General features: G+C 42.2%; 1 protein-coding gene across 2 annotated transcripts in view; it reads left to right on the forward strand.

Moving 5' to 3' along the window:
- AGTR1 (angiotensin II receptor type 1) overlaps positions 1-21708 on the forward strand; it is a 65559-nt gene that overhangs the window by 34283 nt on the left and 9568 nt on the right. The gene's annotated exons all lie outside the window — the stretch shown is intronic.

A 21708-nucleotide genomic window follows, 5' to 3' on the forward strand; every position in this document is an offset into this window, starting at 1 on the left:
TTTCAAGTCTATCCACTTAAGATTGTATCATAAAATTGTATTCCCCCTTCTAATCTTGCCACAGTATTCTGTATGACCCAGCAGAGCAACACATAATTGTAAAAGAATCACCCCAAGCCCTATTTGCATTGTTTAACACGTCTGTGTCCAAGAGACATTGCACAATTTTGGGGTGGGACAGTACTATTATACATTGATGCAGTTTCACGACATGTTCCACATCATGATTCTAATTAGCAGAAAGAAATTTCCACTCATGGCTTGACATATGTACGGCATTGCTCAACATGAAGAAAAACAGAGGTGGGGATGGACTGGGTTGTCTAATTCTAATTCTTTTTTCTAATTCTAATTTTTCTAATTCTTACGTGTGACATAATTTCCACATATGAAACTACTACACTGCAGCTTTACTTTAAAATAGTGTCGGAAACTTGGCATGTTGACGTTCTTAATGATACACAGAGGCATAATTAAATTTTATTATTGATTGTAATTGTAACAAGATGTCAATTCCCCAACATTTCTGTAGTAAAGCAAATGTTCACTCCTGGCTAGTCCTGCATTGGAAGAAAGAACTCTGGTGAATCACCAGAAGTAGGGTAGGAAGGATGGTGAACTGCTACATAATCAGTAGCTTTCCCTCTCTGAGTCACAGGCTGCTGGCAGTTTTTTACTTACTTTTGTTTCAAGGTTCACCCTTGCATTGTCATCCAGTGCATTAAATTGCCACACATCATCCTGAGCCAAGTCCATGCTCATCTCTCATCGGTCTGCATATAAGGCAAGGGACCTGAAGTAGGACTAATTCCAGCATTGACATTTCTTAGGAATTCTCTTGAAACAATAGCCATAAGAAGTGGAAGTCATTCTTTTCTATTTGACAGCAAAGACGGTAGTGCAGTCCTTCAAGGGGCTTCTGGGATAAGGGTCACAGGGCATCAGTTTCCATACCCAGTCTTGCTTGGCCCTGACCCAAAGGTTGAGTGCAGAGGCCTGTATATAAACTATGTTTAACTCAAGAGTTCCTATGACCCTGATTATGGGAGTCATTAGTATAGCCAGCAATTGTTCATATTGAACTGGTACTCTAGGTGTGTTCTCCGTATGTGTACTACTTCCTACCGTGTACTGGACTGGCCTCTAATATGAACAATATTTTCTTGAAACATTTGTTCTTCAGTTGATAAACTGCAAACTCTTTTTCTTGTTTCCTAGTTAATACCTGATCTTATGATATTACTAGCTTCTATTACAGTCAGTTAGACTTTATGATTTTTATGCAGTTAGATTTTTATGACAGTTAGATTTTTATGACATACTGTCAAGGTGCACTAGAGTGTAAGCAGCCATTGCATGATCCGGACTGGAAAGTAACTCATCCAGCAGCCAGGTAGTCAAAAGAGGATTAAAATGGAAAGTCAGGAACAGAATAAAAGTGGGAAGATAATGGAGCTTCATCCAGCTTCAGGGCTGGCATGCCCAGGAGACAAGATGAAGTAGCAGCTTCCAGTGGGACTAAAAGCCACCAGTCTACTGTTACCCTGCACATGCCTGATCTTGTCTGATCTTAGAAGCTAAGCACGGTCAGGCCTGGTTAGTACTTGGATGGAAGACTGCTTCGGAATACTTGGTGCTGTAGGCTTATACCATAGTCTTTTGAGACTGAAGGTTGCCAACCATTTTTTTTACTCTTCTATTTTCAAAAAAAAAGGGGGGGGAAACCTTTTTTTGGAAGTGGGGTGATGCTTCTTCTAGCTGGTATGCTCCAGCCCAGCTCAGCTGCTCTATTTCAGCAGTTCCCAAACTGTGCATTGCTATACCCTGGGACATTGGGAGGCACTTGCCAGGGCATTGCAGGATGACAACCACCCAGCAGGGAGGCCATGCTGCACTGCTCTAAACAGTGGTTGGAGGCTCAGCATGGCAGGAAGAGCTCCAGCATGCAAAAACCACACACTGGGAAAAGCCTGCCCACACTGGCCCTCTTACCTTTATTTGTATGGGCCTCCGAACCCAGAAATAACTGGTGATGACTGTGGCACTGAAACTTTTATGATATGTTTTCATGGTAGCAGAGGAGTATATTTTTTGGAGATTAAGAAGATCTCTCAAAATGCCAGTTAAGGCATCTTACCTTCCTATGCCCCACACTTGGACACGACATGCCCCCTTGGACCTACTTGGATTTATGTCAGCAAAATTGCCGGCAAGATCTGTGTAGGTCCATTGGGGACCATGTGGAATAGGTAAGTATAAAAGTAATTATCTACCTCTCCACTACTCCCTGGTCTCTGGCCAGTACAACTGAATACTCTGGGCCAGACCTGAATAGGGTTGTAGGGTATTGCCTGGTTCTAGTTAGTGTTCACACTGAGAAGGAAGAGAAAATATAAGATCTGTCTCAGAAATTCCTTATATGGTGACATAGTCCTGGCTCACACCTTAATATTCCTCAATTGATCACTGAAATATCAATTAATGAGTTGCAGGAGTGAATTAGCCATCACACATCTAACAGCACATATAAGACTTCCTATCACCTGACATCACACAATGCTCATTAGTGGTGTCAGTTTACAAATTAAGCTGCGTGTGACCAAATAAAAAGCAGTCAAGGGATGACCATGCATGTATGAACCAGCCCCTAGTCAGACCTGGACTGATTTTGTTGTAGTGTAATTGTGATGTCCTAAAATTTTAAGAAAACAGGGCATCATTCTGTTTCTGGCTTTAAAAGGAAGTGATTTATTTTTCAGCCTGAATTTATTATGTCCCATTGCAGTCCATCCATCTGAGGCCCAAGATGGACCAGAGTCAGTTTGCTCTAGTATCATGAATAGCCCTTTAAAGTGACAGCCTCCCCAAGAAACAAATAGTAGTAGAAATACCAGTTCATTCCTCGTTGACTCGCTCAGTTACTCCTCTTAATGTAGTATTTCTCCCCATGTAGAATACAGAGTACGCATAAAAATTTGTCCAAGTGCCCTCAACTCATATGAAAAAATTAAATTCTGTATTTTTCCCTACTTGTAATCTTTATATAGAAATATTTTCTAGTGCAAAAAGGTTAAAGGGTCAGTTAAAGAAAATTCCTTACTGCCTTCCACTTCTAAAGATGGACAAAAGTGTCATCACCCATCACTGGAACAGGGAGTACTTCTCTGCTGTTTATGTCAAATAATGATTTCACTTGCCAGCATTTCAGGAAATCCACATTTCCTTCTCTCACCATCATTTTCTCATTAGAAACTGGGGAAGTGTCCATATTTGAGTTTCAAGTCCTTCCACATGCTTTTTCCCAGAGTCTGGTTACACCCAGTTAGTTCTTACACCCCAGATGTGTGATTCCCTCCATTTTTCTATTGCTCTGTCCAAAATATTCCTGTTTTTACTGGCTCTGGGGGAAAGCCTCTTGGTTCATACCCCATCATTTTTGTTTCTGAGTACAAATCCCCTAACTGCACAAGTATGTATTGGCAAGTACAACATATGTCCCATATTTAATATAAATATGGGATGTGATGATGAAAAGTAAGAAGAACCCATTTATTACTGGTTGTCTGGCATGAAGTAACAATACTCATTTATGGGCCTTTTTGTTCCTCTGCGCACAGGTTGGGCACTCTTCCAGTCTCTGTAACAATAATGAACTCTGTTTTAATAATGCTTTTCTCAACACTGGAAATTTTCCTCTGAGTCGAAGGGGTAGGCATGGGAAGAGCCCAAAAGAAGAAAAACCCTGAAGCAATGTCTACTTATTCTTATTGAAGAACTGCCAAACCTGGCCTAGAAACAAAGAGTTAGGAGAGCCAACAGCGCTACAATGTTGGGAATCAATGTGGGAGATTTTGTTCTTGCAAGAATACAGTAAAGAAGTAGGTTTAGAGAATAATCTGAAAGTGCCTGCCGCAATTGCGCTGCAAAAATAAGCAGAACCAAGCTGACCAGTGTAGGAATGGGAGACCACCTGGGACACTGGAAGCCCCAGGTGCACCGCTCTGAGCTCCTTGGAGTAAGAGTCAGAGACTAATGGGGGGAAAAAAACACTCTCATATGCTGACTTGAGCTAGTATAGAAATTATCATTAACAAAAAACAGTAGTGGAGTATGTATGTATGAATCTTTATCATAAGAAATCAAGTGAATTCGTGTAAATCCAGTTAATAATGATGGTTATAGTATTAGCATCTGGAACTGATGAGCAAGAAATGCAATACAACCATTGGCCCCAACCTAGAGATGATTTTGATGTTTCTCTTAACGATGCCAGTAGAAAGTGGGTTAAACTGAAACATGTATCTCTATGGGTTAAACTGAAACATGCATCAGAGTGACCAAATATGAGTAGTTGCATCAATTCCCAAGCAACTTCACAGGTTCTAAGTGTTATACAGTCACATAATATTCTGATCTTACCAAGAGTCATGATTTCTCTTTGATCATTTTTGTACATGCAAAGGGTGATACAAAGTCAGCACATTTTATCTTGAGGATCCCATGACCTGGAGATGTGGGTTGTACACTGGAAAACCAAACCAAAAATAAACGTTTAAAAAGATGAATCTCCCCTAAAGACAAAAACACCCATCATTATTAAGAACTGGCACCACTTAAGAACATATACATAGAGTCAAATTACAGTCACCTTCTCCCACATAAGTCTGTCCATACTTTCAGATAATCATCAGAGAAGCTCTTCCAAGTCCCTTCACCTTCTGAAGTTAAGCAAGTGGTTATTGGAGAGAGGCCTTCTCAATTGGGCACACATTGCACATGGAATGTTCTACCCAGGGAGTCTCACCTGGCACTTGATTCCTGGAAGGGGGCATTCCTGGAGGGAGGCTTTGCTTTGCTATGAAAGCTTTGCTTACCCTAGGGCAGTGGTTCTCAAACTTCCTGGAAGATTTACTCCCGGGGTAAGTCTTTGCAGGGGCAACAAAGCGATCCCCAGGATCAAACCGGAAGTGGAATTTCCAGTTTCGTTGTGCTTGCAACTTTCACTGTTTAGAAGCCGTGGGGAGCCCTGCAAGCGCTCCGCGGAGCTCCCCACACCCCCTGGACCCTGGGAGCACATATGTTTTCTTAAAAAATAGCATCCCCTCCTCCCACAGGGACACGATCCTGGGAATCACTTTGCTGCTTTCCCCCTATCCCCACCCCTTAAAGGGAACGGGGCATCATTACACGAGCTGGTGGGTCACGACCCACCAGTTTGAAAATCAGTGCCCTACGGGAAGTGAGCAAATGTTCCCTTGCCCCAAGGAGGCCTCCCAAGGCCAAAATTCCCCTGCGGGATTCAGCGGATGCCACAATGATGTCTCTGCATCATTGTGCAGGGAGTTGGGTAGGATTGGGTTGCCAGTCATGTAGCTTTCTGCAGGTTTAACATCTGAGTTTTTGTACACTCATTTTATATATAACATTATAAATATTTTATTTTATATAGCATATTGTATTTTTTAACATCTTATGTTGATGGAGGCCCTGTAAGTTTTTAGAACAGAAGGGCAATATATAAGTTTTTGTTTAAATAAATAGCAGTAACAGTAATCAGTAATCATGTAATACATGTAAACAGTAACAGCAATCATGTCTACTCAGAAGTAAGCCTCATTGTGTTCAGTGGGGCTTACTCCTAGGAAGGTTTGTATAGGATTGCAGCCTAACATAGCTTTCTGAGTGGGTGGAGAAAAATTCTGCTGTAAAATAAAAAACATAAATAATTTTATAGCTGTAATATAAATAACAAGCGCTGGGTGTTAAAATGCATACAAAATAATACCTATGTGACCACATTATTCATTTGTAGCATTAAATCTTCCTAAACATAGCACTTTCCCTACTGCAGAAATTTACATTTTTGAAAAATTGGACTCAGGATGTTTATAGATTACAGGCTCTATGTGGCTGTGGAGCAACAGATGTCAGAATCACAGGCCATGATTTACTCGGGCAGGATATTGGGTTAAATGTCAGCAAATCAAGAATATACTAAAATAACAGCAATTAGAGGAGGAAGCGATCTGTTATGTTCTTTATCTGCCCCTGGGATTAAAGTTTCTCCTCCCTATTATCCTCTATGCTATTATTAGGTTGGCACTATGAAAAAATTATTGGAAAACACAAATATTAACACTGAGCAATGATTATTCACATTTTTTCACGTTAAAATAATCTGTTTGCCTATCTTTTTTTTTAAACATATGAAATACAGACCTCTAGTGGCCAAACCCACATAGTTGAAAAGAATTATATTTTGGACCAAATGAGGATTTCATTATGGTTAACGGAATTACCCGCATTCTGTACTGAGGTTACACTCAAAAGAAAAATGCGAATATAATTTGAAATGCCTTTATTATCTCTGTGTTGTATATTCCAGCTTTCAGCAGATTTTGCCCTCACAGAGAATGCAAAACAACCCTCCATCACAGGTTACAAGCCATCATGACTATATGCAAGCTCTGAGTCTTAGAAGTAGCTACCTCTGAATGCCAGGTGCACGGGAGTGATAGAATACAGGTATTGTGATGTCTTGACTGTTCCCTGAAGCATCTGGTGAGCTACTGTGAGCTACAGGAACTGAAGGGGCCCTTGGCCTGCTCCAGTAGGGGTCTTCTTATTTTCTCATGTTAATAATAAAGTTAGAAGCCAGGATTCAAAGCATGGCAAACAGGGTTTTCTATGCACTTGGAGGAAATTCTCCTTTCCCCTCCTGGCAGCAGCCTCCTGCAGAATAAGTTCCACAGCAATCAAAATCCTTCAGAGCAGCACCCTAGAAGATAGGAGTTACCACTGGAAGTAAACACTGCAAAGCATGTATATACACAGAAGCATAGGGGCCTCTTTGAATCTCAACCAGAATTAATCAGGGCAGTGACATAGCAAGCAGGAGCTGGGGGGTGGCCCACATGGATGGCCCACCCATGTGCTAGGCCTAAAGGGGGTGCCACAAAGTGTGAGTGCGCATGTCCAGGAAGCAACTAGAGCATGTGCACACTCACAGCGCTGAAGTGAATTACTGACATTGCCCAGCCCAGTTAGTGCGCACTGACAGTGGCTGGGGTGGTGTCCATTTCAAACAGTATTGTTTCTTCTGTCTAGCAGCAGGTGTTTAGGACCACAGGCAAGTTCCTTTCCAGTCTGGTGATCTGAAATTATATCATTGTAACTGGAGGTGGCAGGGATTGAAGCACCATCAGAAGCCCTGCATACTATGGGCAGGTGGGGGATTGGATTGGACTGAAAAAAACTGTACATACAACCTGGAGCTGTCCATAAGCAAAGCATGCGCTCAGTGTCCTTTAAAAAAATAGACTTCTACACCTCCTTGTATGTAGTTTTTTTCAGCCCAATCCGACCCCCCACCTGCCCATAGCATGCAGTGCTTCTGATGGAGTGCATACTGCATACTGTGGTGAGGAGATGACCAGATGGCCTGGGAGAGAAGTAAACATCCAGTGGATGTCCTTGGAATTACACTAGCAGGCATAACTCCAAGGAAAATCAGGGGGCATGTCAGACCAGAATAAGAGCGATAGGATGCACTGGCGTTTCTAGAGGGGGGGCGTTGAACTAAGTTTTGCAGAGAGCCTCCCTGCAGCGTGCAAGCGGCTCCTCTCCCTTCCCTCGGGAGCCATTCGCCTCCATTTAGCCTCACCGCAGCGTGCAAGCGGCTCCTCGCCTCCCCTTTGGAGCCATGTGGGTGGGGGAGGCGAAATAGAGGCAAATGGCTCCAGAGGGGAGGGGGAGGAGCTGCTTGCACGCTGCAGGGAGGCTCTCTGCAAAACTTAGTGCGCCGCCCCCCTCTAGCGACACCAGTGATAGGATCTTGATATGTGTAATTGCCACGCCTGCTCCGTTCCTCACTCCTCCCCCAAACCACCCCTACTGCCACCTTACCTGTTCTGACAGGGCATCAAGGAGCCTCTGTCATATGGGTGGGACCTCAGGCTGTTTGTGCCGACAGCCCCAGTGTGCACAACAGCAGCACAGTTTTCACGCTGCCAGATTGTGACTCAACAGTGGAGGATCACAAGAGAGACCACCATAACAGGGTGACCAGATACCGTGGAGAACAGAGTGCCTATACCTTTAACCACTGTATAGAATAGGACATTTTGGTAGGTGCCGCTCAACATGGAAGGGTTTAAAAAGCTACTCCTGCTAAAAAGCTACTCCTGCCCAAACTCCCTCTTCTATACAATGGTTAAAGGTATAGGCACAATGTACTCCATTGTATCTGGTCACCCTGCACCCCAGATAGGATTTGAACCTTAGTTTTGAGGGGGGGGGGCGGAAATGAGGAAATGAAATTGGCTCACTCTTCATCCTGTAGTGCCCCAATAGGCAGACATCCAGCATAGATTTGATAAACTCCTCAGAGCCTCTATTGATCAGGGGGAGCTTGAGTACTCATTGGTAGAGCCAGTATGGGAAGAAAGGCCACCTGCCTTTGCTCTGGAGGCTCCATTATGCAAATATGTAAAACCAGTTATATGAAAAAATGTTAACATATTACATTGGCTGCTTGTAAAGCAAAAAGATAGGAAAATCTGAGAATATGAAATCACTGAGTTGTATTTAGATGGCGCTCAGCTGAAAATGGTGGTCACAGCATATACAGGTTAGTATCCAAAGGACTTTAGTTGTGACTAATCCCAAGCCTATCCAGATTAATGGTACTTAAGTTCATCACAACTGCTTTTTCTCATTGAATTTAATAGTGCTTAGTCACAACTTAGGGTGCAATCCTAACCCACTTTCCAGCACCAACATAAGGGCAATGCAGCTCTGAGTTAAGGGAACAAACATTCCCTTACTTTGAGGAGGCCTCCGTGAGTGCCAACTATCTGCAGGATGCAGCGCACATCCCGTTGATACCACTATGCCAGTGTTGGAAAGTTGATTAAGATTTAGGCCTTAATTTCTTTGGATACAACCTATTGTGTTTTAATAAGCTGACCTGGAAAATGTAGTTTTCTGAAGGGCTATGAAGGTAACAGTGTCCCTTGAGAAAACTATGTTTCCAAGGTCTACCTGTACCTACCACACTGTATAACAGTGGAGGGGGGAGGAACTTGAGCATTGTGCATGAGGAGGAGGAGGGGTTTGTGGGGTTGGGTAGGTTGTGAGTAGAACAATTTAATTCTTCACTGACTCAAATTAAAGTTCAAGCTAAAGGAGAACTATGGGTCACAATGCTTCCCATATATGTGAAACTAGCATTGCAAACCCCCAAGAGTCATATTCCAGAGTTGGGAAATTAGGGTTTTTATGACACAGCTAATTATCAGGTTCATGAGAACACTCTTCCCAACTAGTTGGCAGTGGTCTTTACATGCAGGAAATGAGGATGACCTTAGGATCATATAAGCTAAAGGAAAAAATTAAAAATTAATATTTGTGGCAGGAAGCAACACGACTCCACAATGTTACTGCAACCAACAATGAAAGAGAACTGCAGAACTAAAATCAGAACCATATTAGTTTTTCAGCTGCAAGAGTTAAAAGAGATCTTCATGAAAAGGGCCTTTAATGGATAAAAGATCTCTGGGTAATGGAGAGAATAGGCATTTTATCCTTAGAATAAAATGTAACGTTCCAAAATAGTGCTAAGCCTCATTTCCTTTGGGCTCAGTTTTTGCCTCAACAGTAGTGATTGGGCAGCACACATACCCTTTATGCCTTGATCCTACTTTTGTCATAGCTCCTTACGGCTGTTTACAGGCACTGTTCTAATGCAGCTCCAGCAGCCTCTCTGTTTAATTCCTCCTTGATTGGTCCCAGCTAGTCAGCTACAGGACATGACATAATCACAACTCTAGGTAGCCAATCAGAATTTGCTACTGTCAAACGAAACCAGTTAGCGTGAGGTTGGTGATTCTTTTGCTGGTCACATGAAGCGCTCTAGACAGGGATCACTCTCTCAATCAAATAGTTTTCAGCCCTTTCACAATGTTAGTTGAAAACATTCAGAAAGGCCTAATAAACATTTTCATCAGGGCCTAGGAGAAGGGGATAAAGGGGGTAATTTGTACCCAGGCCCAGGATCAGAAAGGGGACCCAGGAACCAAAGAAGGGGGCCCAGAAATTTCCTAGGATCTTACATTTTCTAATCTCACCCAGGCCCACGTGGGATGCTGGGTACATTATCCTGGGTACATGGTGGCAACTACTGTCACAGCCATACCCACCAGGCCCAGGAATGCATGCATTCCTTAACGGTGTCACATCTGGGAGGAAACTGACGTGCTACAATAGTTCTTTGGCTTGTGGATCTACTAACCATGAAGGAGCATAGAGGAGCTCAGGGTCATAGCTGTGGGACTGCAGCTGCTGCACAAGTCAGTTTTGGTGTACACAGGACACTTTCCATTCTAGTGTGAGCCTAAATACAATGATACTAATGTCCTGCAATGATTTTCTATATGTGAAAGATTTTAGAGAGACTTAGGAGTGTGTTTGGTTTTCTGTATCTAGATGCCAACACCAGGCAGGCAGACAGACCTGACCTCTGCATTGGGAAAACTGGTAGACCTGGTTCCAAGGCTATTCTGGCTGTTGCCACTTTCCCTTTGCCTGTTTTGCCCCCATTCTGCCCACCCCCACTGCCACCCCCCACTTTGTTTCACCCCCTGCCTCTTTGGGAAGTGACCCAAAAGAAACTTTGTACCCCCAGATAAAATTTCTCTCAGAGGCCCTGGTTTTCATGACTTACCCTCCCTCAATTTCAGCCGGTAGCATGTCCATATGTTTTCATTCTCTTTTAAGGAAGACCCACATTCAAATCTATGCTGTACTACAGGGTGACCCAAAAAAAAACCAGAACCCATAAAAATTTTATTAAATCCTGCAAAGGTCCAGTAAATTTCAAGAAACTTACTGGACTCAAACTTATTGAGTTTGAGGAAGATTATTGTTCCAATATTTCATGCACAAAGTCGACTTGTATACCCTGAAAGAAAAAAGAAGAAAAATTAAAATTAACAGTTTTATTCAAAGATTTGTGGGTTCTGTTTTTTGGGGGTCACCCTGTATAAGGAACTGTTCCAGCCATATAAAGCCCCACAAATAGTTATGGGCCCAATCCTATCCAAGTTTCCAGTGCCAGTGCAGCCTCAATGCAGCCCCGAGGAAATGGATCAAACATTCCCTTATCTGGAGGAGGCTTTCGTGATTGCCCCCCAACCACAGGATGCAGTGCATGCCCCCTTGGCACGGATGCACCAAGTGCTGGAAAGTCAGATAAGATTTGGCCCTTAGTCTTTATTCCACTTATAAGAGCACAATAATATAATAGTAAGCTCTGCCCACTTGCTATCTACAGCGTCCTTGTTGAAAGGCAAAGGCTTCAAGTGTATGTCAGCTTGAAATCTGGCATGTGGCCCCTGGTTCCCTGATTACTGTTTATGACATTCTCACAGGAAGCTGTAGACACCGATATCTCATCTTACTTTTCATTCAGCAAAGCACTGTTTACCTAGCGGAGGCCCAGCGCCCTTCTCTGTTCTCTCAGGCAGTTTAATTAGAAGGCAGGATCGTCCAACATAGGAAATGAGTAGAGTACTAAATAATAGTTGGTGGAGCAGTCTGAAGCCGCGCATTCTCATCACTGACTTATTATAATCATTGTAATTAAAAAAAAAAATAAAAGGTCAAACAGGACAGTCATGTACAACAGGGATTAGCAGCTCCCTAGATAATTTGTTGAAAAGCTGATCCTCCAATCCCCACCCCCACACCGTTTGTAAGTTGCTTGAACTTGTGCCGACTGATAAATGCTACTGTGCCTTGCCAGTCTCAAAGAGGTCAATCTGCCACCATTATATTGCTGCCAGGGTTCCAGTTGGCATTGTGCGCCTATGGAATTAAGCTGCACCACTCCATCGCCTTAGTCAAAGGCACAAGAGCAGAGAAGAAACAGTTGGGTGTCTATAATTGTAATATTTATCATAGATTTTCCCCATTGAAAGTTGAGTCATTTGCTCAGAATACCAACTCAGGAAATTAAACAAAGACAATCTGCTGCTCCTCGACTCTTCAGTTTCTAAGGACAGGTTCAGCAAAAATTAGCGTAACTCCCACAAACGTATCACCCTATATGTTCCCAACTTAAGAACAGCCTTATACTAAGGGGGACCATTAGTCCATCTAGTTTAGTACAGTATTGTGACACTGACTGGTAGCCAGTACATCCCCCACACACATCATCCCCTCGCCCCCCAAAATAAACCAACCCCACAAGATCTAGCCTATGGGTTCAGGGGCCCAATCCTATCCAATTTTCCACACTGATATAGCCATGCCAATGGGGCATGCACTGCATCCTGCAGTGGGGAGGCAGTCATGGAGCCCTCCTCAAGGTAAAGTAACACCAGGAAGCAGGTTGTGTCTTGTTATCTTGTGTGCTCCCTGAAGCATTTGGTGGGCTACAGTGAGATACAGGAAACTAGACCAGATGGACCTTTGACCTGATCCAGCAGGGCTCTTCTTATGTTCTTAACATTTGTTCCCTTACTTTAGGGTTGCATTGCATGGAAAGTGGGATAGGCTAACTTACTTTTAGCCTGGTCCTACAGCTAGTAGGCTCAGAAAATTTACAGCCACATAAATTTACTAATGCTAAACTATTGGCTCAATTGTTTAAAATTCCCTTGAAGTGAATTTAAGTGGGAGGCTGCTTTAAGTGGGTATCTTTAGAGCCAGTCTGTTCAGGTTGTGCAGTGTTGTTTGAAACCCTGACTGACAGCAGTTGCATGTTGCATATAGGAAACCCTAAATGATGGTTGCTCTCCATCAGGGCACACTCTTCAACTGCACAGTGCAAAGGTTTGTACAGGAGTCATAGATTTCGGGAAAAACAAAACAAAATATTTCCCATGGGATTCAAAGCCAAGATAGGAAGATAAAAAAGAGAGGAAAATTTGTTCTTATCTTGAGAATATTCCTCCATGGGCCATTGATTTGTCTCTTTTAGCCAGTCAACAAAATGGGGAGGATGGGAACTGGGAACAAAGTCTGTTCAAGAAAAACTCAAATAGATAACTAGTGTTCTTTCTCAATTATTATATGGGAAATTAAATATCAGGCGCTTTTTTTTATGTTAGTTTCCTGATAACACAGGCCTACAAAATTGAGGGTCAGAAAAGTTTTTCCCAAACTTTATGGTGGTTTGATATGAATTTGAGGTGCCGATTCCAAAAATGGCATCCATTTTGCCCTATCACGTCTAGTTTTGGAGATATAGTATAGCCTCTTTAGTGAATGGTTCAAGCAGCTTCCTCATGAGGAAGGCATGGTGTAGGCTTCCTCATGAGGAAGCTGCTTGAACCATTCACTAAAGAGGTTATGCCTTGTCTCCAAAACTAGACGTGATAGGGCAAAATGGATGCCATTTTTGGAATCAGCAACCCAAATATATCCAGGAATTGGTGTAACATTTAAGGATGCAAAATGCGTGTTGGCTTGTGTAATAATTCGCTTCTGGGTGATTGTCAAAACATAAAGTACTTGGGAGTGACACATTGCATTACTTGTCCTTTTCTGAAGTTACTGAACATTAGAAAAGAGACTCATTATAGACATGCTATGTGCATGTTCACAGATCAATGAAAAACAGAACACTCCCTCATTGTTTTAACGGGGCCAGACTCCATCCCAAATGTGTTGTGGTCAGCATTATTTGATTATGCTGGATAATCTCCCAGTGCAACTGATGTCCAGAATGCAGTTTGTGATTATCTGATAGGTTTTGAAGAAAGAGTGCTCCTCCAACTGAAATATTGTTCATGCTTTGCCTAGAAGAATTTCACGCTTTCTCTAGATTAGTGATGACATAAATGAAGTGCATTGCAAATGATGGGGAAATCTCTGCGGCAGAGTTTTGATACCCACCTATACCCGCCTATAAGTCAATTCCTCAGATAAGTTGAGGGCAGGTTTGAGCCTACAACCATGGAATTTTCTATGACCCTCGGATAAGTCAGGGGTTAAACTTAGGGAGGTGTCTGACTATAGTTTGATTTTACCCAAGGCCAGATCCTGAAAAATAACCTACCACTAATTGTTACCTAAGAACTGTAGTCTCTAATTTATTAAAAACATAGTAAAAGATCATAAGATACATTTTTATTCTTTTTAAATTCTAGTCTTCACCACCTTTTTATAAACACTATCAGAGTAAGTGCACTGTAAACAACATTCCAGTAAAACAGTGGTTCCTAACCTGGTATTCTTGTACTCCCAGGGACACTCAACAGGACCTTTAGAGGTACTTGAAAAAGAATGGAATAATGGCAGAAAAAGGCAGGTCGTGCTCCAGAATGCCTTGCAAGGACCAGCAAGGCAGGAAGAGAGGTAGCTAGTTGACTGTGAAAGCCCCACAATAGTTAGTTTTTGGTCATCAATTCATGTATGAACCAGTGATTGAAAACCAGCACAGTAAAAAAGCTGAAACATAATATGGAAAGTTATCAATCACCCAGAATTTCTCAGCACACTTCTGGTACAAAACAGTGCAAAGGCAGAGTCTTCAGTTCTTCTAACAGATGAAAAGAGAAAATATGTGATGAATACATGAAGTCTGTCTGGGTTTTCATAGAGAGGAGATGAGGGCTTGTATTATTACAAACATTTTGCTAATATGAAGGGTACAATTTATGGAAATGGGGTGCCAAGGGGTATGCAAGTGAAAAAGGTTGTGAACCACTGCAGGAGATCCATGAATCAAATCCACCTTTAAGGTGTCTAGTGTGTTAAGCCAGAAGCTCTACATACAACATACAACCCATAACACATAACTGGGAGTGTGCAATTCAATTCACAGCAGAGAGATGCAACTGCATATATTTGCAACCCTTTTTACTCAGAAGTAGACCATGGGTGTTATTCTTAAATAATGGTGCACTGAATTGTAGCCTGGGACTTTGTTTCAAATGAAAAGGAGGATCCCATCCTGGTGTTTAAAAAAACAGATCTGTTTTGCAAGCATTTGCAAAAGGGAATGAAGGAAAGAGAATAAAAGGTTAACTTTGGCTGGAATTTCCCAGTTGCTGTAGAAAGAAATGATCTCTTCGTGCCTGCCTGCTGCTTGAGAAAGAAAGAAAGAAACTTTTCAGAGTTGAAAGGCTCTGCCCTCTGATTGACCCGGAGATAAGGCGAAGTGATAATTTGAGCTTGATTACTTGGCAAAAATTTTACGTATTATAGGCGAGTATCTACGGTAAGTCTTCATGTTTCCTAGCAAAAAGGGGTAATTTAGTGCAAGGCATGGGTATGTTCAGAGCTGCCATGCTCCATCCCACCAGTGGTAGCTGCCATCTTGATTTTCCACTTCGGAAATAATGTGTTTCTGCTTCAGTTCTTAAGCTTTTTAGTTGCTTTCAGATTTTCATACCAGAGCAATAGCTGTGAATCTTCGGGCAAGCACATTTCACTGGTGCTACCTTTTGAAGAATTAGAAGAACCCTTAACTATTTAAAAAATCCAATTTGGATCTTAGTGATGCTTCCTTACCACAGTTTAAACATTAGGCTACTTGCCATTTATGCCTTGAAGTAAAACAGAAGCTCAAAAAAAAAAAAATCTGACAAGGTCACACAGGTGATAAGGTACAAATATAACCCACTGATACCGTACCGTGAGAAAGCTAAACACCTGTTACTTTCCAGAAATCTATGATAACAAATAATATTGTATCTTCTGAGGTCGGTATATTGCCTTCATTCTTAAAGCATGAATATTTGGCTTAGAAAAGCTATGTTTAACTTTAAAAAAAATTAGTAAAAACGACTAACAGCCCACTCCTAAGGGCTGCTGGCGCCATGAGGTAGAGTGGTGCCAAAATGGCCATCATTGTATTCTTCTGGGCCAGAGTAGCCACCAGAGTCTCCTTGGGGTAAGGGAACATTGGTTGGCACCAATAGGTTTCCTTGGATCTGTGTCCGCTCTTTAGAGGATGCAGAACTGAGGAGGCCCATATCATACAGCATGGGAGGAGCATGGGAGGAGCATGGGAGCATACAGCATGGGAGGAGGAGAGGATTTGGCGACAGACTCTGCTGCCATCTCCACCCATCAGGGCCTGATCCTCCTGCCGGCCTTCCCTCGTTCTGCCCATTTCTTCCCCCTCCCTGCCTTCCCCCTCCCCCTCCCCCCACTCTGAAAACCCTCCCCACCCCCTGGCAGGGATACCCATTACACTGCACTCCTGAGGTGCATCCTTCTGGTGCTGAAGCTCATTGCTGACTGGCACTGGCCTCTCTATTGGTGCTGGATGTCTCCTGCCTGTGAGAAAGTGCCTTACAGCACTTTTATGATACCCTCGGCGGGTGGTGGAGCTGGAGCGTCAACAGTACACCCATTAGGATCAGGCTGTAGGGTTTTTTCCTAAGACATTTGGTATCAACTGAAATGTCTAAACCAATGGTTCCCAAATTTTTTTGACTGATGGCTCCCTTGACCTACTGGGCCACTGGCCGTGGTTCTCATTTGGGCTACAATCCTATACGCTGTATAGGGCGGAGGGTTTTATGCAAGGATTTCATGGCTCCCCTGGCTCACTAGGAACCACTGCTCTAAACTGTAATTTACAGTCAGGTTTCCTGGGGGGAGGGGGTACAATTGTACTTCTTGAAAAAAGTTTGGTATTTAGATATTTCAGTCTTTGTGTAATTCCTGTGAAAATGAATTATGTTTAACCAATAAAAAGAGTATTTTGTAGCACTGGCCTTCTACCAAACTAGGACTTTGCTATAATCTCGAATATTTTGCAGCTATTTTGGAGTGAGCACTGTCTTCTTCCAGATGGAACTCTATGACTGGTCATTTACAAACTAGTTGGCCCAAGAATCAAGTCATAGTCAGGTTGCCAGTTGGCCAGATGAAAAAACAGTTTGGTTACTTTTATTGCTTTCAGGTAAGATGCCAAAAAAAGAAAAAAGGCAAAGCAAGTTTGTTTTGAACTCATCATGTTTTGGGTTTTTTTTAAAGCTGTAGTCCTTACGTAAATAAACAGCTGTTGAGCTGGGCTCTGCCCCAACACCCATAAAAAACAGCTGGGCTCCATCCTCAGAACTGCCAAAAACTTTTAGACTCCATGCCTACTTTCCTCAGAAGGTTTGCTGTGGGTTCTGCCCCTTGATTCAGAGCAGTTCTCTTACATAGACCCCACCACTTTTATTTCAAGAATTGGCAACTAAGAGTGCAGCTGAGAAAGTATCAGCAGTCTTGGCCTACAGAGAATGTCACTAACCCATAAAAATCAAGTGATCATGAAGGAAGCGCCAAGAACATGTTAGAATGGAAGACCACATGCCGAGAGCCGATACTCAAGCTGTGCAGATGGGCAAGAAAGAATGGGTTAGCGGCATACGAATACCTGCCAACCAGGGAGGGAATGGTCCAGATGAAAACCTAGCAAGGTGTTTCAGGATCTATGGATGTCTGCTCAAAATATCTGACAAGTTGCCCAGACCATAATACTGGATAGGAATATGTGGTAACTCACATAGTCTTTGCTTTGTACTCCCCATTCCATGTGCCTTAGAAGTACTTGTCCTTTCTTTCTCCATGAGATATGGCATCTGTAGGGAATGCATATAGAAGAGGCAAGATCGCAATTCATGGACCAATCTACATGTGCTCAGTAGATCTTATATAGAGATCCTATTCACTAACAGTTTGTGTGTATACACATACAGACTATTTACTTGTAGGCTCTGTATATACAATCTGAATCTGCAGAAAGCAGAACGTTGATTCTGTATACATGTTCTGTTAGCTGTGTGTAGGTTGGGTGGGAACCAGAGTGAAAAAGGTTGTATGTCAATGTATAATACAACAGGTTCAAATTTAACAAAGGAATAACTAGCTACTTCTATGATACAGATCACAAAGTATACAACTTTTGGCAATTTCCTTATAATTAATAGGAAAATACGTTGCCCATTAATTTTGATTCGTATTCATTTTAATCCAAGTGACTTAGCATATCCAAAGTTGATTTAAGAATAAAGCCAACATGCTTGCTAATCATACACAAATTAGTATTTGGCAAGAGAGATATATGAGTTCTGATAGGAACGTTTCTACATGCCAAGAGGTTTGGTTTTCATTAATAGTTAGTACATGATCCAAGACGACCTTTTAAGTGATTCACTAAAAACACATTGAATCCAGTTGTTTGTCTTTGGTTACTTAAGGGCAGCCAAAACATATCCTACGAAAGAAAGATATTCAGAAACTTACAATCTCTATCCATAATGTACAGAAACAATAAAAACCTGGTACCTAGCTGTCATACTATTTTTAGCGTTTAGACTGATAAGATTATGCAATGGAAAGAACAACATGACATTTACTTAAAGTGATGTGATAGCCAGGATTTTAAGGACAGTCATTTGCTCCAGTAGAGTCCAAGAAAATTGAATTTCACTTGCAAACAAGTAGTAGCATTTTTAGAATATTAAATGTATGTCCAAGAGCTACATCACAGTCTTGAAATTCTATGGTATAAATTGAATTTCATAATTAATCTAGTTAAATACACATCAAGTCCATCCCAATCCACCTGACTTGTGTAGTTAAGAAGACCCAGCCGCTTGTGGTGGTAGGCAGGCTGTGCTGAATGACTTGTCATTCTTTGTGACAGCTATAAAGGGCCTTACGCCGCAAGAATGTTTGCTCCAGTAATGTAAGGCCCTAATAGGACTGGGACCTAAGTTGCTGGAAACTTACAGCCCAATCCTACTTAACTCCCCATGCGGCAATGCAGCAGCACCAAAGTGGCAGCCACTGAATCCTGTGGGGGTGTTTCAGCACCTGGAGACTTCTTGGAGTCAGGACGCAGTGCAGTCTGGAGTTGACACTGCCCAGAACATCTGTGAGTCAGTGACTTCTGATCTCCAGAGTGTGCAGAAGAACTGGTGCAAGTTCTCAGGGAAAGGGGACTATGTCTGAAAGGGAGTTGTCAGCATGTCATAAGGCCATGTTTGGCTATACATACAAATCAAGCACATAGAAACAAAGGAATTTAACCAAAGAAGCTGAAGGACTCCAGTCACAGCTCCAATTTTTCAAAACAAACAAAAGTCTTTCTAAAGGCAAAGCATAACCTGGGTAGATGAACAAAAACTGCAGGCTGTACATTGATATGGTCAATTTATGTCATTTTAGAAATCAAATGTTTCTTTCATAACTAATAATATTGTATATATGAGTCCGTTGTTCATATATTAGGGAGGGGGATATTGTTGCAAGTTTATATCCAGCCCAGAGAAATTACACTGAGGCATGTTTGATTGATCATGCTTTCTCTCCATGGAAAATCCTCATACTGGAAAGTCACCACCTAAACCCTGGAAAATTCCCCCCAAATGTTTGGTACTCCCCATAAACCTGATCAGAAAGTTCTCCTTCAGTTTCAGATTGAAAAAGGGGCAACAAAAATGGAAGAGGGATTTTCAATCTGGGACTCATTCTCACATCATAGTCACCCTTCTTTCACTGGTAGACATGGTTTACTTTTGTGATAGATGTAATGTGTGAACCAGGAGATTGACTTCAGCATGGCAATTTCAACCATTCTTGGAATAGCAAAAGGCATCCTCTTGATTATGGAAGTTTCTTGAACATGGACATGTTCACCCATGGACATTTTGCTCATGCAGTTAAGCCTCTCCTGTGAATGACAAATGCATCTGATAAAAAGTAATTTGACAACTGACCCCCCCCCCTTATCTGTGAGAGTAATTTCCATTTACTGTGTGAGGGGTGTGTGTGTGTGTTTGTGTGTAGATATTCAATACCCCAATTCAAATAACTTTAACTGCAATGTCTTCCTGTAACAGTAAAATATCACTACAAAATGAACTAGAACCAATGGTGTCACTAGGCGGTGTAAGGTGTGTGGGCTGCACTGGGTGACACACTCAGAGAGGGTGAAACCACTAGTAACCAAAACTGTGAAAATCTTGGTATTTTCAAATAATACAATCATGTTATATATCCTTTGATGTGTAATTTAATGCAGAATGCAATGAAACAAACCACACTGAAATATCTGTATTCTACAAAAAGTTATGGCCAAATAACCAGAAAATACAATTGCCTTATGCAACAAAAACTGGTTTTTCTTAACTCAAAATTGACTAGCAAGACTGATTATTCCAAGAGCCAATGAAGTGTTATTATAACAGCAGGAACCAATAAGATGTTAGCATAAGTCGGCTCTCATTTCTGTGTCTCAGTGGTAATACAGGCATGCCCCCTTAACCGCAGGGGTTCTGTTCTGGAACCCACCCCACCATGGTTACCTGAAACTGCGGATACAGGCAAATGCCTGTCCCCATGGTCCAGGGGCCACCTCCCTCTCCAGAGCCAAGGAGAGCTCTGCTCCCCTTGCCTCCGGAGGGGGTTTGCATGGGGGTGTGTAAGCTAGGGTGCCAGGAACCAATCCACAGATAAGTGAATCTGCAGATATAGGATCAGTGAATATGGGTACCCCCATACTAGAACTCTTATTCAGTTTTATGAGTGTCATTGAGTTGGCCATTGTCTTTTTGTTGGTTACTGATTTGTTGGGTGACCTGTACTGTTATATATTAAAATAAACAAATAAAGTTGATGGGGGTTGCACCAACCACTGTATTTATGTTCTGCATATGATGTTGTAATTTATTCTGTATGGTCTGGTACAGAAGGAGGTCCATCATGGGGTTGATGCAGTGAGCTCTCATACCTGGTAATGCAAACCCTAATGATGCCTCTGACTAGAACTGATATGTGATACATTACATCCTAGTCTCATTGGTTATTTTCATACAGCTAAGATTTGACTGCAGATTTTCCTGGATATATAGCATTCTAATGAATGGAAATGGTAGATCTCTTTCTCTAGTGCAGTGATTTTCAACCTTTTTCATCTCATGGCACACTGACAAAGCACTAAAATGGTCATGGCACACCACCAAGTTTTTGACAATTGACGAGGCACACCATACTGCCACTGGGGGCTCACATCTCCCATTGGCCTGATTAATAAATGACCTCCCCCCAAATTCCTGTGGCACACCTGTGGACCACTCACGGCACACCAGTGTGCCACGGCAGAGTGGTTGAAAATGGCTGCTCTAGTGTATGTCTAGGTTAGCAACAAGCCTAAGCCTGTAGTGCTGTCTCAAAATGGGTATGTTCACAAATATGGAACTTCCAGCACAATCCTATGCATGTCTACTCAGAAGTAAGGCTCACTGAGTTCAGTTGGACTTACTAACAGGTAAGTGTGTATAGGATTGCAGCCTCAATGAATTTAACTGATCTTCCTTAGGGCCCAAATGTAATTCTTCAGGAATATCAACATTATGCTTTTCCTTCTTGATGAATGTTACGTGCAACCAATCAAGGCCAGCTCCTGTGTTCAGGAGGCTCCAAGCAAACTACCCTCCATGGTTCCCTCCTGCATGAATGGGGCCCAAGAGAGTCCTTCTCCACCACACAAAGGCTACTGGCAAACAGGTGGTCTCAGGAATCACCAGTGGACCCTCAGCAGCTGCCCAACTGTGTCAACTCCAATGCTGGCCCTGCAACCAGTTAGTCTGCTTTCAATTTCTCACTTGTTGACTGACACTAATGGCTAAATTTGTCCTTTTCATTATCTCCATCCTGTTTCTTTTCCACTTCTGAAGAAAACCATTCAGAGTGAAG

The sequence above is a fragment of the Tiliqua scincoides genome, chromosome 3 (genome assembly GCF_035046505.1).
Source record: "Tiliqua scincoides isolate rTilSci1 chromosome 3, rTilSci1.hap2, whole genome shotgun sequence".
Taxonomy (NCBI): domain Eukaryota; kingdom Metazoa; phylum Chordata; class Lepidosauria; order Squamata; family Scincidae; genus Tiliqua; species Tiliqua scincoides.